A 19,571-nucleotide genomic window follows, 5' to 3' on the forward strand; every position below is an offset into this window, starting at 1 on the left:
CGTCTGTCTCACGGTGGGAAGGTACGACATGCATTTAGGCATTCTTGTGTTAGTCTGTGGTATTCCAGTTGCTCACTCGTTACTCGTATTACTTTGGTTAATTTAATGTTACGATTTATTCGGAGCTATGTGACATACTACTGGATTTGCTTATCATGTCAGGGTTTTGATGGAAGGTGTTGGATTTGCCTGATATAACTTCCTTTCACCCTGTTTAGAATATATATGGGATGTCTCAAAAATATTCATTTGTTATCCAAGATTATATCATCTCATGATAAATGATTGAAACTAAAGAAAGTTTTAGATTACACAGAGGACTTTTTTTTTCAAAAGAACCATATGTTTTTACATGCCTACATCTTTTGTAATCTTTTATATGTATGTTTATTCAACATTGGCATCCCATTTTCAGTTAGGTATAGGACAAATATGTTCTTTATCCTTCATAAATGTTTCATGTACCCTCCAGTGGACTTACGTGAAGTATCCAGCCGATAGTTACTCTAGTCCCATACTATAGCGAAAACATCCATAGATACTCTTGTCACTGCTGTTGCTATACGCGAAATCAAATGACTTTGAAGATGAAACCCGTACACCCATTACACTGTAGGAGATGAAGTGCCGTACTCTCGTCGAAAGTCATGCCGCCAAGCTGAACTTCTAATTTCTATGCGTAAGTTAAATTTTCGCTCAACATCCTATTTTCTTTCATGTGGAAGATACACTGATGAACCAGAACATTAAGACCACCTGCTTAATAGCGTGTTGATTTGCATTTGGACCACAATACAGCAGAGATTCTGCGTGGCATTGATTCTTCAAGTCCTTGCAGGCATGTGGGACTAGACAGCTGCGCACACGTCACGATATTCTCGTAAAATGACGACACGATTTTTTGTCGGGACGGAGTTGGCGACCGACAGCGTCCCTTATGGGTTCTATTCAGTTCACAGCTGTTTAATTTGGTGGCGAAGACATCAATGTGAGTTCACTATCGTGCTCCTCAAATCATTGTAGCTGGTTTCGGGCCTTCTGACACGAACAGTTATCCAGCTGGAAGATGACAGTGGCCAACAGCAAAGACATCAGGTGTGAGGGATACAGGTCGTTGTGCCTTTTACTACCACAACAGAACCCATGAAAGCCCAAACGAATGTTATATATAGCACAATACTGCCCCCATAAACCAGCATCCATTACGCAGTGCATGTTTCGAGTAGATGTTTGCCTCGTTGACGTTGTATCTGGACACGAGTGTAACAAGAAACGTGATTCATCCGACAAGGCAGCCTATTTCCGGTTATCCAGTGTGCAACTTTGGAAATTTACTGACATAGAAATTTACTGAGTTAACATACAGAATCGGTAGATGTGTCATTTTGTAGCAAACAACCTGAGGTTTCACATAAAACTGTCAAGTGTCATTTCTGTTCGATGTGACTATCATTTGTGATGCGGCAAACATCCCACCGGTAATCAATCTCTTCCCACACTCGTTGCAGCAAATCGGGCTTCACTTGTGCAACTTCATCGTAGGTTCGAGTTTCAGGTCAGCTAAATTGATTGGTAGGGGAGGGGCATACACACAGTCTTTAATGAAACCCTCAGAGAATGAAATCCAGTGGTATAAAGTCTGGGGAGCCCTTCTCGGGAAACCCACAGGCCTGGGAAGAGATCATCGAGCAAACCTCGAACTTGCGTGAAAAATGAGGTGTTAAGCTGTCTTGTTGGTAGTAAGCGATGCGATCTCGGTCAGTCTTCATCGATCTGTGGAATTAAAAAGTTTTCAAGCATACTCAGATACACAATACCTCATACTTCTCCATGAAGAAGCAAGGACCGTACACTTTCAATCTGCTAAGGGCAGTGAACAATCAATGTCTACAGAATGCTTGTGCCAAGAGTAAATTGTAGGTCTGCTGGGAGGCTCTGTAGCCTATTCGCTGAGAAATTTACGCCCAACAGTTGTTGCAGGTACCAAAATGCATGGCGAGCACGCTCTGAACCAGTGAAAGAAGCCATTTAACTGTGGTCTACGCTGGCGCTCCTGTTACCTAATTGGGTATACTGATGCGCTACGTGAATCAAACTTGAGGTTGTTTGCCTCAAAATGACTCATCTACTGATTCTATAAGGTATCTCAGCAAAATCACTGCAAAGTTGTTTTGACTCACCCTGCATATCTGGCTACAAAGGAAATTTTGCAGGGTCTAAGCGCAGATATCGTTCAGCACTCTTTCTTTTTTGCCAAGGCACGATGACTCATACAAAGCCCACATTACATAGCCAATCAGCTGATAACGGCAGTGTCAAATTGATGGCCGTTCAGATATTAACGTGTGTGAGATAAGATAGGTAACGCCCTAGCGAAATATTACTCGTCATCGTCTGCAGGTAATCAATCATTAACAACGTGTATCCACGCAGAAGTCGAAGAAGAGTCATGAACGGGTGTGGGGGCAACAAATGACTATACAGTTATCCAACTGAAATTGTTCGTCATTTACGGCTTCGTCTTCGTCGTCACAACGCATACATCCGAATTACACCGCCACCAAGAGTTGTCATTCTCTTTCCTTACGTTACTCTAAAAGCTCAGAAAGACAACGCAGTCGACAACAAGCTCAGCCACTTCTCTCACACTGTCGTTTTTCTTACAATTAGCCGCATGACTGATTACATACCAAAAAAAATCCGTTGTTGAAAACAATCAATTTACACTTTCCAACTACGATTAACATCGTTGCGAATTGTTTACTCTCAGTACATCACGTAGACCCAAAGAGTGCAACCTATCAAGGTCTCCGAAGAACTGCTTGGCGAGAAGATCGAGGGGCAACTTCCTCACCAACTTTGTCGTTCTCAAGGTGCGTGATCAGTTGAACTTAAATTTACGGATCTCTTTGGTCCTTAGGATTGCAGATCGTTTCTGCCCATATTTTACCTCACCAAAGTCCTCTACCCGCACCATCATGCACAAATTACTGGCGTAAACATATTCTTGTAGATAGGCGCTATTATCGCGTCGGAGTTTCTGGACGTATCTTCGCTAAGTGGGCTGATGTCAGCCACATCTTATTTATGTGCCCCAAATTTGACCGCCAACGGTTGGTCTTTCTGAAGATATTGCTGAGTATGGGCTACCATTTTCCTAAAAAAAAATGGTTCAAATGGCTCTGAGAACTATGGGACTCAACTGCTGTGGTCATTAGTCCCTTAGAACTTAGAACTACTTAAACCTAACTAATCTAAGGACATCACACACATCCATGCCCGAGGCAGGATTCGAACCTGCGACCGTAGCAGTCGCACGGTTCCGGACTGCGTGCCTAGAACCGCGAGACCACCACGGCCGGCCCATGTTCCTCAATCAGCTTCTTCTCTTTTGTGTACTTCTAAACATTCATGGTGGTGTCTGTTTGTTCTATATCGTGTCTCCCTACCACTTTCGCGCAACGACGCTCTGAGCGTGTTTTTTAGGGAATTAACTAGTTTGAACCTGGGACCTGTTGCTGGTAAGGAGACGCCAGACCACACATGTAGAATTCAGAAGAGTTCAGTGAGACTAGCGATGATATAATCAAATACTAAATGATCTGAGCGTCAGCTCTACTGCACTCCCTATAAAAGAATCTTAAAACTAACTAAATTTAGTGGAAAGGGTTCAAGGCTTTCCTATTTTTAGTTAGCTGGTAAAATAACGTCGAAAAAGCAGTTAAGTTTACCATTGGAAATTTTATTCTGCTCACAAATCATCGTTTATAAATTGCACTATTGATAAAAGGAAATGTTTTAATACAGGATGGTAAAAACCAACTGCGTTCAACAAAAATGTGAACGAATATTCCCTGAATGGGTTTCCAAGTTCTACAATCGATCGAAGGATGATCTATGCCATATCACATCTATAATCTAGGTTTAAATTAAGTTTCACAAAAGAGCAAACTATCAAAATGGTCTACAGTGACCCTCAATTATCTTTAATTACTTATCTAACTTGTCGTAAATTACAGTGGCTGATGTGGCTTCTCAATAACTATATAACAGAAAAATTATCGCGTTTCAGATTTTCACTTAAAGTGGCAAATGTGAACACCATGAGTTTTAATTAACGATCGACACTAGTATTACGCAAAAAGGGGGTATAACAGATGAGACTTTTGCAGTTCTGAGTGAAGCCTTATGCGCTCAAAAATGCGGCATCGCGTGCGTTCATTACCTTGTCGGTATTTAAGCAGCGTCAGGGCGGCAGCGGCCGGCGCAGCAGCCATCCAGCCCGCCGTCTCGGAACCAACTCTCTCTTAACTTCTCCTTACTACAATTTACCGAAGTTAGTTTAAAAAAACTATTTGGCTGTGTTTTAGTCTGACCAATCAGGGTCTCAATGTTAAAAACAGTCTCACGCTAAAACCTGCAGCTGGTGTGGTCCTTTTAGCGTTATAGTGAGATCTATACTGTTCTTCTGGAGGGCTCTATCTTTTAACATGGGCTGGAGGATTGTCCTAATGTAACAGACACGCGAAAAAGTCTCACGCTAAAACTTGCGGGTGGTGTGGCCCTTTTTGTGTTATCGTAAGATCTGTACTGCTTTTCTGGAGGGCTCTAGCTTTTAACATGGGCTGGGGGTTGTCCTTGACGTACCTGAGACTCGAAAAAGCCTCACGCTAAAACGTGCGGGTTGTGTAGTCGTACAGGTAGGCAGGGGGCGTGGGTGTCCACTCCATCCGTTATCGTAGGGCCTTCTAGCTTAACACGGTTCTGCTCTCGGCTTCTGTCCTCGTTTCTCCCCTCGGAACTGGGTCTGCCTCACGGTGGGATGGTACGACATGCATTTAGGCATTCTTGTGTTAGTCTGTGGTATTCCATTTGCTCACTCGTTACTCGTATTACTTTAGTTAATTTAATGTCACGATTTATTCGGAGCTATGTGACATACTACTGGGTTTTCTTATCATGTCAGGGTTTTCTTGAAGGTGTTGGATTTGCCTGACACCTTACATACTAAAGACGTCCGTCTATATAAAGTGATAGTTAACTTAATCAAGAGTACTGGTTACAATCTGTAGGTTTTAATGGTGCACGTAAATTATAAATATGTCTTGCTGATGAAGATATTTCAGAATTGGTGTGAATTGAAAGCCAAGACACTTTTAATTATTCAATTCCATTCAATTTTTAAAACATTATGTACAAAACTGTAACAGTTAAGCTTTTTATTCTTGTAAATATGCATTTCTGTATTTGTTTATTCAATTATGTGTACATTGTCACTACGTGTTGCCGATGGGCTAAATTGAGTACACACTCAAAGCCAAATAAAGAAAAACAAACTTCGTGGACGTTTTTGGGCAGCATTTCTGCCGTTTCCTTCCAAGGTCTTTGACCATTTTCTGCTGTCGTCGCAGTTCCTAGGAAATATCCCTCCTATTAAATGTTTCATTAGCATTTGGCTGCGTTGTAAGTCACTCAGTTACAAGAAAATGTACAAGTTTCTGCGATTCAGCAACCCGTCTATCTTGTGTAATTGGCTTGAAACTCGTCGTAGCTTCTGTGCTTACCGTCATTATGTCGAGCTGGCTGTTGCAGCCGCAACACATTTCACAGGCAGCCCTTGACGGGTCCCAGCAATCGCTTCTACATTTCCCCCCGCCGAGGTGCGTGTCACAATGCATTTCCACGTGATACAGGTGAGAACGGATGTGGGAAATTTTATGCACACAAATTTCAGGTCAACATATTTTACTTACTCCTTAGCGTATTGAATGAACAGCACACAAAGACCTGATAAATTAGTAATCATCAGCTTCAGAACATAAAGGCGAAGCTATCAGCGCGCCGGACGTTATTTGACACCTCATCGGTAAATTTACATAGCTGTTGCTTTTAGAGCTTACCTCTTGCACTAATAATAGGGAAAAATGTGTCTCACAAGCACAGGATATTTTGTAGTGTTTATTGTCCAGATGTTTTTCACATATTTCTAATATGATCAAAGCAAGATCAGTTTTCAGCGGACACTCTTTGACTTGCAAAAATCACAAAATGTCTGTCGCCTACACTGTTATCTTAAAGCACATTTCGTTATACTGGCTGAATCCTTGAAATTTAAACCATCTATTATTTTCGTGTGAGTGGTATTGCAACCAGGAAATCGCCTATTGCAAGAATTTTAGCAAGCTGAAACACCAGCTTCACGCTAGCCTCATCATAACCCCAGCGCAAGAAATTAGAAAAAACATATAGAATATTAAATATTTAGGTGATGGATTGCAGAAAATTGTAATGAAAAGAAATCTGTCAGATCAAGAGTCCAGAAAATGGACACGGCGTTTCAGTTAACAGAAAACGTATCTCGTGGAAGTGCAAAATACGACACTACTCAACAGTAATTAAACCCGAAGCTCTCTACGCATCTGAGGCACTACAGCTTCAACGCAGAATACTAAAAGGGGAAACGCAAAATAGTGAGGAAAACCTTAAGACCAAGAACTAGAGATGGTGTGCATTATCGAAAACCCAATGCAGAAATATATAAAAATATCTCCAAAATAACAGACATAATGCGCATGAGAAAAATTCGTGGGGCTTTTAGAAAGAATGGACTCAAACAGGTTAAGGCACAAAATCCATACGTTTTTAAAGAACAAAACTACAAGACCGAACTTGTACAAAAAGGCGGAAAAGTCCTGAGAGAATTAGGGTCTCCAAATACATGACAGAAATGAAATCAGAAAAATCACAAACACACGGGATTTTTAGAAAGAGGAGAGAAAAACTAACCGACATACGTAGTCTACGCAACGAAAGCTAGCCAATTCGTTGCTTATGAAAGGATAGTGGGCGAAAAGGAAGGCCAACAAATGTTGATTACGCGTGGTCGTAAGTGATCCATCCGCGAAGAAGAATTAAAGACTTTTTAAGACATTCAGTTCCTGTCGACGGATTATGCACAGCTGTATGGACTGCCTTGTCATATCCAAGTATTGTTTAATCTTTACCGTATGCAGTGTAAGGTTATGCATCAGTTCCTTTATACTATTATTTATCTTCTCTTCATTTAACATAATATACGTGTTGGTAGTTACTCAGACACACACTGGCGGGAAAAAATCACAACGCCAAGAAGGAGTTGTGAAACATAAACAAAAGTTCGTAGGCGTGTTTCTACATCTGAAAGATGATGTCTACTCAAATTTCTCTCCAGCCACGGGAGACTGCCACTACTAGTACCACTATGAGGACGCAAATCACATTTGCTTTAAATGCACGCTGTAACGGTCGTTAGCGTTAACTGTCTTTGAGACGGGACGTGGAGAGCTTTTGTTACTCCATTATGCCTTTAAGGCGACAATGACGCTGTAATCAGCACCTGTTTGAGTTTGAATGAGATCGTGTAACAGGGCTAAGCTGGATGTGGCTTCTGGAATACTGCAGAAAGTCTTGGCAGGATTGTAGCCACTGTACATGATTGCTGGCATCAGTGGTCACGGGAATGTAAAGTCGCAAGGATGCCGGGCACAGTCGGTCACGTGAAGACCTTCGTGTTCGGCGTATGACTCTGGCGCATCGTACTGCATCTGTGCGAGCAATCTGAGCAGCAGTTGCCATCACAGTGATACAACGAACTCTTATATGTCAGTTACCTCGAGGGAAGCTCCGAGCCAAACGCCCTATAGCGTGCAATCACCGACGCCAAACCAATGCCACTTGCGAGAGTTCATTGGAGGGCAGGGTGAAAGTCTTGTGTTTTCTGATGAAATCTGTTTCTGCCTCGGTGCCATTGATGGCCGTGTGTTGGTTAGAAGGAGGCCACTTCAGGACCTGCTCGCAACTTGTCTGTGTGCTAGATACGCTGGACGTACACCTGGAGCTCTGGAGCTATAGTCTGGGGGGGGGGGGGGGGCGATTTCAGTATGACAGCAGGAGCACTCTTGTGGTTATCCAACGCATCCTGACTTCAAATTTGTGGGTCAGTCTGGTGATTCGACCGGTTGTGTTACCGTTCATGAACAGCATTCCAGCGGCTGTTTTCCATCGGGAAAACGGTGCCCAGTTGCTGCTGCTGTAACCGAACATTCTCTACAGAGAGTCGGTCGACATGTGGCCTTGGATTGGTCGATCACTAGATGTGTCTCCAATCCGGCACAATAAGACATCATCGGGCTCCAACTCAAATGCCATCCAGAAACTGTCGTCACAATACCTGTACTGATCGAACAAGTCCAACAGACATGGAACTCCATCCCACAAACTAGCATCCGGCACCTGTAAAGCTCAATGAATGCACATTTACATGCTTGCTTTCAACATTCTGGCAGTTACACAGTTTTTTAATGTACCAGCATTTCACGTTTGCCACGACTTACCTCGCTCTTACGTTAACCTGTGATCTTGAAATAGTAATCATGTCAGCTAGACAAATGTATTCCAGAAACTTCATTACACTACATTAATTATTTTTTAGTGCTGCGATATTTCTCTTCCATAAATTTATCATTACGTTAATATCTGTACTGCCCTCTCTATGCACTTCTTTAAGTGTTTTTCTAATGAGGTATAGGACCTATGTAATAAGGTTATAAAAGCATTTTCCTTACCTTAAAGGTCAATAAATTTTTATTGCTTATTTATTTATTGCCTATTTAGCCTGACCAGATTAGGGCTTCAAGTTCCTCTCTTATATCTGCCGAATAACAGATACCTAAAGAAATTACATAACAACAGCAGTAATAATATTTAGTATTATTAAAAAACAATCATTGACAGTAATAATAATAGCAACATTAATAATAATTATAAAATAATGGAGGCACTAAAAATGATATTGATTAGTTATTACACAACAATGTGAATAATATGATCATTTTCATTACTATTAAAAAAGAATAATTGGTAAATGATGATAATAATAATAATATTAACCTCAATAATAAAAATAATAAAATAGTGGAGTCATTAAGACTGATGTTGATTAGTGTAGCTAATTAAAAGTCTGATTTGTCAATATAAGAAGTGGAATGGATAGATGTAACGAAAAAGAACGTAGTGTTCAATTTCCATATACTTAACACTAACAATCTAGCAATAACCACTAAGAAAAGAAAAAAAAAAACTTGATGGACCAATAAGAGAATAGCGTCTTGAAGCGGGAGTTTCAAATTGAAAATGTTAAGTTTAATGTAACTTTACATAAACGGAATCTTATGGACTTTCTTCATTGCTTTGGGCTTCAGACAGCCCGTTAGCCGTGGTTGAACACCTCTGATTCAGGCCAACCATCCGCTACGTACTATCGCATCGAATTGGTTCTCACCTGCATAAAGGCAACACAAGGAACATATTTCAAAAGCAGGCAGCTATTGCAACGTCGCGAGCAGTTCATATCACCGATTTCAATGAATTACGCTCATGTATTGACGTTTGCCGCATCACAGACAGTGCACCTATAATGTGAGATAAAAACATGGAGAGCTGCTCTGTTTATTGAAATGTCATATGTCATTTTTCTGAAAGTTTTGTAGTTTTCTCCCAGTTTTCGTCTGAAATCCAGGAGGTACTTATGAATAACCCTGTATCATTTTTAACTATAGCAATATGCAGTTGAGGCTAGTGTTCCTAGTCAATATCAAATAAAATGACTAGGTACACCAGCTGCAGGAATGTGACTGAAATATACAACGATTTCTTTTACCATCGAATAATTCGTCTTACTGTGAACCATTGAATGCAGTTTACCAGAACCCTGTCCTCAAGCGGTTACAACGAATCCTCGCATAATGTCCAATAACCCCGTCGATTATTTTCCACTGTCTTTAATTGAATATAGGTGAAACAGTTATAGGATGTTAGAGCTAGCAAATGACAGTAGACGAACACAAGCTTTTATTTAAAATAATCAGTTATTCGACTCTCCTAATCTGTCCCAAAATGTTGGCGGCCTGAACATCAGCGAAAGTTCTCAAACCTCGTGGAATTCTTATGTAATAACGGATGTTTATTTCAATATTCTGGGTGACTAGGCGTTGCCTTTTCTTGTACATATTAATGTTCAGTGTGCCATGAACACTTGTTTTCCGTTATGGCGATAGCCTTGTTCACACGGCTGCGCGTATATGTTTCAGGTCTGACTAACACTCAGGCAACTTATCGCAACCCGACTGGACAGCGAAATCACACCATCTTAATCCCATAGAAAATGTCTGATACATTTCGGAACAGCGAATGAAATGTTGCAATCAACATCCTCACATTTCGGTACCTGTACGGTATCTAATCATCTCTGGGTGACTTCAGTTCGAGGCCTTAGGGAACTTGTGGTCTCCCTTGAGGTCATTATCAAGACTCGAAACGTTGTTGCAGGGTATTAATCTGTTGTGTCCTGGGGACGACCGATTTTATTTTCAGCACGCGTATCGTTCTGTGCAGCTAGAGTATCCAGCGTCTCCAGTGTTCTCATCTACAACTGTAGACCATCCAGTGCAACGTCAAAGTTTGAGCCTGTGAAGCAGGTTTACAAACCTGATGCTCTAGGCCAAATGCAGTGTAGCGAATGATCCGCCCAGTTGAAAAGTGGCCATCAGTAAATCTAATTGACGCACAACCAGGAAGGTCTGTGGGAACAATTGGTGGAGCTGGTATTCAGGATATAAGACTGAATCTGGCATTCGGAAACCATCGGATAAGGGTGAGAGGTCTTGTAAAAGAGATTAAATCAGGTCACACTTTGCTCATTGTTTTTCTTCTGAAGAGTAGAAGTAATACCGAGAGAAAATCTACAAGGAATTAATTGAACAGTCTGATGTTGGGGACACATTCGCGCAAAGGACTGTTACAGGAGAAGAGTTTTACTTTACATGAAATGTATTCGTAGTTGTGAATATGAGCCATGTCCAGCTGTATGATGGAATAGAGATGATTGAAATTTGAGCCAAACCAAGATTCGAACACGGATTTCCCGCTTTAAGCGAGCGGCCGTGTTAACTCCTTCGGCTATCGAAGAGTAACTCATAACCACATCCAGATTTCCATATGTCGTTGTCTATGTGCCATACCTGGACTCGTGTATCCCATTAATTTTATTCCCGTACAGGGAGTACTTTTTCTTTGTAAGTCGTAGGCCCGGTATTGGCCGATAAATACTAAATTCCGGTGCCTGTGTTGTGAAGACGTTTACGGCTGCAATGCTGAAACGGAAGTTCTGTCTTCACAGGCAATTGACAAAGGCTGTCCATGTCATGACCGCAAAATTCGTGACAGTCTTCGGAAGACGTGTAAATGTTGTCCACAGCTTATTCGACGTCAGTAGAATTGCGCACTTCGAATTGTTTGCCTCAAGGCGTCGATCAACCGGCATTGTTGTGCAGGTGTATTATGGGAGAGAATTAGCATAAAGTGATTACAGTTGTGGCAAGACAGCTCTTGGTTTGTTAAATGTTAACGCAGCTCTGTCAGTTTTATAATTAGGTGCAAAAATACAAATGATTTTCCTCTTCTTACTTCCATCAATTGACGGCCTTAGTTCCTCGTTCAAACGCGCAGTTTCGACGCTGTTGATGATATTAAGGAGGAATCGTCAGGGGTACTAACGTCGTGTTTCAAAGACTGCATGCACAAGTGGCAAAACCGCACAAAGGCTAGTTTGTCAATAGAAGGATGGAGTACTTAGACAGCAATATCTGTATGTTGACATAACTATTACAAAAATGTACTTAGTCATTTCAAACTCGATTTTTCACGCCGCCTAACATACATCACAAGCTTCGTGCCTTAGAGTAGAGATCTTGGAGGCGGTCGTAGAAAAATTACTCGACAGTGAAAACGTACACTACAGAGCATGGACTTTCATAAGGACTCTCTTAGAAGCCGCAATAACCTCCTCATTATCCTTGTTTCTATCAGTATCGACCTTCTCCATTTCAGCTTTGTATCCCCAACAGATACGTCGTGGCAATTACATACTCCCCTATGAAAATCAAGTCTCATCAGGAAAATTTGATGATTTTTTGCACTTCCTTCCTTCACCAGTACCTTCTTCGTGAATTTCTTTTTTTAGACAAAGTCTATCGCGTAAGACGTAATACCCATCTTATTTAGTAAATTGTTCGAGACATCTAAACGAGATTTTCTGTTAACTATAGTACGCAGAGCGATACGTAATTTTGTTGCATGCTTAATTCTTTTAACTGCTGCATCAGCCTAGATATCGAAACAGGTATGGCTTTTTTATATTGAATTATATACTTCTTAAAAACACCCGGGAGGTCTCGAAGAAACGAGTACAATGATTGAATGAATATGAATGCTGACGTTGAAGCTAACAAGGGGACCGCACCTAGTCGCCATCACCGATTTCGTTGAAATGCTATACTCAGGGCTTGGCCACAAACGAAGGTGACGGAATCAAGTGCATCAGCTGGGCAAACATTTAGGAAAATAGTATTTTAGGCGAGCGAGACATGAAATATATATGTTACCGTAGCCTCCAGACAGCGGTTAGCGCAGTGGCAGAACAGAAGAATGGTAACTCGAGGGCTTTGGGGAAGACTGCCTGTGCAGAAACTTCAATTATTTTTTAATTTTCAGTTATTAATTACTTACACCGGAAATAAACAGAAATATTGCTCAAAATATTGTATTTACTAATATTTTCAAGAAAGACATGGAAAGAAAAGGCAAAGGAAAATTTGAGATAGCAAAAGAATTTCCTTTATTTTCGACTTTCTTCGGTTTCCTCTCAAACCATATTTTGCGCTCATTAGAATGCTCATTCCTTTCGACAGATCCTGTAAATGTCTGCAGTTTCACAGACGATAGCAATTTCACCAACGAATCTTATCATGGACATACTTTCACCCTTAACTTTAATCCCGCTTCAAGACTGCATGCCTGTTTTACACTCTTGTTAATCGGAGTCATTCGTTCTCGATCTTCCAGTCTTGGTTCTTGTACAAACTGTGTTACTAGTTTCTTCCTACAGTTTACATTTAAACTGCAAAGAATTTTTCATATGCCTTTCCCCAATTTACATTGTCGAATGCTTTTTCCAGGTCCACAAATTCTGTGAAAGTGTGTTAATGTTTCTAGATCTTGCTTCGAGTAACAGGCGCAACATCAGGGCTGTCTGTCGGGTCCCCTTACCTTTCCAATAAGCCAAAACGATCACCATGTAACAGACCCTCAATCTTCTTTGCATTCTCCTGTATCTACATCTACATCTACATGGATACTCTGCAAATCACATTCAAGTCCCTGGCAGAGGGTTCATCGAACGACCTTCACAATTCTCTGTTATTACAATCTCGTATAGCGTGCGGAAAGAATGAACATCTATATCTTTCAGTACGACCTCTGACTTCCCTTATTTTATCGCGGTGATCGTTCCTCCCTATGGAGGTCGGTGTCAACAAAATATTTTCGCATTCGGAGGAGAATGTTGGTGATTGGAATTCTATGAGAAGATTCCGTCGCAACGAAAAACGCCTATATTTTAATGATGTCCAGCCCAAATCCTGTATCATTTCTATGACACTCTTTCCCATATTTCGCGATACTGCAAAACGCGGTGTCTTTCTTTGAACTTTTTCGATGTACTCCGTCAGTCCTATCTGGTAAGGATCCCACACCGCGCAGCAGTATTCTAAAAGATGACGGATAAGCGTAGTGTAGGCAGTCTCCTTAGTAGGTCTGTTACATTTTCTAAATGTCCTGGCAATAAAAGGCAGTCTTTGGTTAGACTTCCTCACAACATTTTATGTGTGTTCCTTCCCATTTAAGTTGTTCGTAATTGTAATACCTAGATATTTAGTTGAATTTACGGCTTGTAGATTAGACTGATTTATCGTGTAACCGAAGTTTAACCAGTTCCTTTTAGCACTCATGTGGATGACCTCACACTTTTCGTTATTTAGGGTCAACTGCCACTTTTCGCACCATTCAGATATCTTTTCTAAATTGTTTTGCAGTTTGTTTTGATCTTCTGATGACTTTATTAGCCGATAAACGACAGCGTCATCTGCAAACAACCGAAGGCGGCTGCTCAGATTGTCTCCCAAATCATTTATATAAATAAGGAACAGCAAAGGGCCTACAACACTACCTTGGGGAACGGCAGAAATCACTTCTTCAGAAATCACAATTGTCAGCAATCGAGTACCGTACCTGAACAATAGGAATACATCTCCTCTTAAAGGAAAGAGCTTGTTGTTGAGGTCTATGGAAGCGGTCAGAGTGCGCGTTGCTGGCTAACGTAGCTCTGAGGCTTCAGGGAGGAAGCCGGCAAACAGCACCAATCTAGTCTGCGACGCGGCACCGGTACGGCTTCTTCACAGAAGTACACTGGTGGTGCGAAGGTATTGGATCAGACTGGACGTGTAACCGCCGCTCCTATACCAAGACGGTGTGCAAACGGCTTCCCAATAGCAGGAACATCCGTGAAGCAGTGATATTCTCTGCGACAGCAAAAATGATTAATTTATGATGCGCGGCGCAGGATATGCTGTACCACTGCCAGTCATTGTCTTTTCTTTTCCACTCGCGAAAAACAGTTGCCTATATGGCTGCATATGAGCCCTGGATTCTGTGATCTTGACTTCTCGCTCCTTACACAAGTTGGTGGCAGTAGAGTAGTTCTACACACTATCGCAATACCGGTTCTGTAAACTATCTCAATGATGTTTCGCCGAAATTCCCTTTTGAGTTCATGGAGCACTTCCGTGTGTTCAGCGGACCTACTAGTAACAAATCTAGCAGCATACCTCTGGCTTGCTTCAGTGTCCTAGAAGAACTGCGCGTGAGGTCCACAAAGATACGAGAAACTAAGACCCATACGGAGGCATGAATGGACGAACGGAAAAACTGGTAGAAGCCGACATCGGGGAAGATCAGTTTTGATTCTGCAGAAATACTGGAACACGTGACACAGTACTGACCCTAAGACTTATCTTAGGAAATAGATTAAGGAAAGGCAAACTTACGTTTCTAGCATTTGTAGACTTAGAGAAAGCTTTTGACAATGTTTATTGGAATATTCTCTTTCAAATTCTGAAGGTGGCAGGGCTAAAATACCGGGAGCGAAAGGCTATTTACAATTTGTACAGAAACCAGATGGCTGTTATAAGAGTCGAGGGGCATGAAAGGGAAGCAGTAGTTGGGAAGGGAATGAGACAGGATTGTAGCCTATCCCCGATGTTATTCAATCTGTACATTGAGCAAGTAGTAAAGGAAACAAAAGAAAAATTCGGGGAAGAAATAAAAACATTGAGGTTCGTGGATGACATTGTGATTCTGTCAGAGACAGCATTGGACTTGGAAGAGCAGTTGAACGGAATGGACAGGGTCTTTAAAGGAGGATATAAGATGAACATCAACAAAAGCAGAACTAGGATAATGGAATGTAGTCGGATTAAGTCGGGTGATGCTGAGGGAATTAGATTAGGAAATGAGTGACTTAAAGTGTTTTGCTATTTGGGGAGCAAAATAACTGATGATGATCACAGTAGAGAGGATATAAAATGTAGACTAGCAACGGCAAGGAAAGCATTTCTGGAGAAGAGAAATTTGTTAACATCGAGTATAGATTTAAGTGTGACGAAGTCGTTTCTGAAAATATTTGCATGGAGTGTAGCCATGAATGGAAGAGAAACATGGACGATAAATAGTTTGGACAAGAAGAGAATAGAAGCTTTCGAAATGTGGTCCTACAGAAGAATGCTGAAGATTAGATGGGTAGATCACATAACTAATGAGGAGGTATTCAATAGAATTGGGGAGAAGAGGAGTTTGTAGCACAACTGGACTAGAAGAAGGGATCGGTTGGTAGGACATGTTCTGAGGCATCAAGAGATCGCCAATTTAGTATTGGGGGGGCAGCGTGGAGCGTAAAAATCTTAGAGGGGGACCAAGAGATGACTACACTAATCAGATTCAGAAGCATATAGGTTGCAGTAGGTACTGGGAGATGAAGAAGCTTGCACACGATAGATCTGCACCCAACCAGTCTCAGGACTGAAGACCACAACAACAACAACAATAACAACAATAAAAAATGGTTCAAATGGCTCTGAGGACTATGCGATTTAACTTCTGAGGTCATCAGTCACCTAGAACTTAGAACTAATTAAACCTAACTAACCTAAGGACAGCCCAAACATCCATACCCGAGGCAGGATTCGAACCTGCGGCCGTAGCAGTCACTCGGTTCCAGACTGTAGCGCCTAGAACCGCACGGCCACTCCGGCTGGCCAACAACAACAATAACGGAGGCATATACATAGTCGTTTCTCCCTCGCTCTATTTGACTTAGCAGCTTACATTTTTCACACTGCCAAGGGGCCATAGGCCTTGATATCTGGCATATATTTCAACTAGATACATCTACTCCTTCCTGAGAAAAATGATTTTCAGCATTAAGACAGAAGCGCATAACAAAGTTGCTCTATAAGGGCTCCGTTTTTATCGGTGGAGGTACGGGGCCCCAGAAATGAACTTAGTTCTATAGTGGCCATGAATAGACTGAATACATTGTAAAGACATACTTTTCATCCATTATTCATTTGATTATTTCAGTGTATAATTATAATCATTGTAGGAGATGTTGTACAGCTTCAGGCTTCTTATTGCACTAGACGGCCGTCGCCCCGATAGAACCTGCATACCGCGACGTGTTTACACGTGCCGCATAAAGCTTAGCATTCAGCTTTCCCGGTTCTCCGCAATGTTCGTGTAACCAGTAAAAGCAAACAAATGAATCTGCAGCTTGCATTAAACGTGGAGTACTAAACGTAATGTACACACGAAAATGTTTTGAGTTTTTGCGCATCTTCAGAGCCACTACAGACTTTCTTTTATCTGTTCCTTGTTCTACGCTTGTAGGCTTGAACTTTTTTTCACGGACGTGTTAATATTTGATGGGTAGTAAATAGTGTAACCGTATTGTTTTGTTTCTTATTTGCTGTAAGTTACAGTAAGCTTATACACTGAACAGACCAAGAAACTCCTACGCTAGGGCCCCCGCAAGCACGCAGAAGTGCCGCAACACGACGTGGCATGGACTGCACTAATGTGTGAAGTAGTGCTGGAGGGAACTGACTCCATGAATCCTGCAGAGCTGTACATTAATCCGTAAGAGTACGAAGGGATGGAGATCTCTGCTGCACAGCACGTTGCAAGGCATCCCAGATATGCCCAATAATGTTGATATCTGCGTAGTTTGGTGGCCAGCGGAAGTGTTTAAACGCAGAAGAGTGTTCCTGGAGCCACTCTGTAGCGATTCTAGACGTGTAGGGTGTCGCAGTGTGGAATTGCCCAAGTCCGTCGAAGTGCACAATGGACGTGAATGAATGGATCAGACAGGATGCTTACGTACGTCACCTGTCAGAGTCGTATCTACACATATCAGCGGTCCCATGTCACTTCATCTGCACTCGCCCCATACCATTACAGAGCCTCCACCAGCTTGAACAGTCCCCCGCTGACATGCAGGGTCCATGAATTCATGAGGTTGCCTCCATACCCGTAGACGTCCATCTGCTGGATACAGTTTGAAATGAGACTCGTCCGACCTGGCAACATGTTTTCAATCATCAACAGTCCTCGCCCAGGCGAGGTGTAAAGCTCTGAGTCGTGCAGTCATCAAGGGTACAAGAATGAGCCTTCGGCTCCGAAGGCCCATATCGATAATGTTTCGTTGAATGGTTCGCTCGCTGACACCTGTTGATGGTCCAGCATTGTAATCTGCAGCAATTTCCGGAAGGGTAGCACTTGTGTTACGTTGAAGGCTTCTCTTCAGTCGTCGTTGGTCCCGTTCTTGCGGGATCTTTTTCCGGACGCTGCGATGCCTGAGATTTGATGTTTTACCGGATTCCTGATAATCACGGTGCAATCGTGAAATGCTCGCACGGGAAAATTCCCACTTCATTGCTACCTCGCAGACGCTGTGTCCCATCGCTCAGCGCCGACTATAAGACCAAATTGAAGTTCACTTAAATCTTGACAACCTGCCATTTCAGCAACAGTAACCGATCTACACTCCTGGAAATGGAAAAAAGAACACATTGACACCGGTGTGTCAGACCCACCATACTTTCTCCGGACACTGCGAGAGGGCTGTACAAGCAACGATCACAAGCACGGAACAGCGGACACACCAGGAACCGCGGTGTTGGCCGTCGAATGGCGCTAGCTGCGCAGCATTTGTGCACCGCCGCCGTCAGTGTCATCCAGTTTGCCGTGGCATACGCAGCTCCATCGCAGTCTTTAACACTGGTAGCATGCCGCGACAGCGTGGACGTGAACCGCATGTGCAGTTGACGGACTTTGAGCGAGGGCGTATAGTGGGCATGCGGGAGGCCGGGTGGACGTACCGCCGAATTGCTCAACACGTGGGGCGTGAGGTCTCCACAGTACATCGCTGTTGTCGCCAGTGTTCGGCAGAAGGTGCACGTGCCCGTCGACCTGGGACCGGACCGCAGCGACGCACGGATGCACGCCAAGACCGTAGGATCCTACGCAGTGCCGTAGGGGACCGCACCGCCACTTCCCAGCAAATTAGGGACACTGTTGCTCCTGGGGTATCGGCGAGGACCATTCGCAACCGTCTCCATGAAGCTGGGCTACGGTCCCGCACACCGTTAGGCCGTCTTCCGCTCACGCCCCAACATCGTGCAGCCCGCCTCCAGTGGTGTCGCGACAGGCGTGAATGGAGGGACGAATGGAGACGTGTCGTCTTCAGCGATGAGAGTCGCTTCTGCCTTGGTGCCAATGATGGTCGTATGCGTGTTTGGCGCCGTGCAGGTGAGTGCCACAGTCAGGACTGCATACGACCGAGGCACACAGGGCCAACACCCGGCATCATGGTGTGGGGAGCGATCTCCTACACTGGCCGTACACCTCTGGTGATCGTCGAGGGGACACTGAATAGTGCACGGTACATCCAAACCGTCATCGAACCCATCGTTCTACCATTCCTAGACCGGCAAGGGAACTTGCTGTTTTAACAGGACAATGCACGTCCGCATGTATCCCGTGCCACCCAACGTGCTCTAGAAGGTGTAAGTCCGGATCTGTCCCTCATTGAGCATGTCTGGGACTGGATGAAGCGTCGTCTCACGCGGTCTGCACGTCCAGCACGAACGCTGGTCCAACTGAGGCGCCAGGTGGACTACATCCAGCATCTCTACGATCGTCTCTATGGGAGAATAGCAGCCTGCATTGCTGCGAAAGGTGGATATACACTGTACTAGTGCCGACATTGTGCATGCTCTGTTGCCTGTGTCTATGTGCCTGTGGGTCTGTCAGTGTGATCATGTGATGTATCTGACCCCAGGAATGTGTCAATAAAGTTTCCCCTTCCTGGGACAATGAATTCACGGTGTTCTTATTTCAATTTCCAGGAGTGTAACAACTGCCCCAACACCTTTGTCTTATATAGGCGTTGCCGACGGCAGCTCCGTATTCTTCCTATTCACATATCTGTCTATTTGAATACGCGTGTCTACACCAGTGCCTTTGGCTCCTCAGTGTGGTTTCAGTCCCCGACCCCCACTCATTTTCGCAGTTATGAACGTTTC

General features: G+C 43.0%; 1 protein-coding gene across 1 annotated transcript in view; it reads left to right on the forward strand.

Annotated features, from left to right (window-relative positions):
• The window catches only part of LOC126278820 (translation initiation factor IF-2-like), a 329,625-nt gene that overhangs the window by 309,615 nt on the left and 439 nt on the right, over positions 1–19,571 (forward strand). The gene's annotated exons all lie outside the window — the stretch shown is intronic.

This window comes from Schistocerca gregaria, chromosome 6 (genome assembly GCF_023897955.1).
Source record: "Schistocerca gregaria isolate iqSchGreg1 chromosome 6, iqSchGreg1.2, whole genome shotgun sequence".
NCBI lineage: Eukaryota > Metazoa > Arthropoda > Insecta > Orthoptera > Acrididae > Schistocerca > Schistocerca gregaria.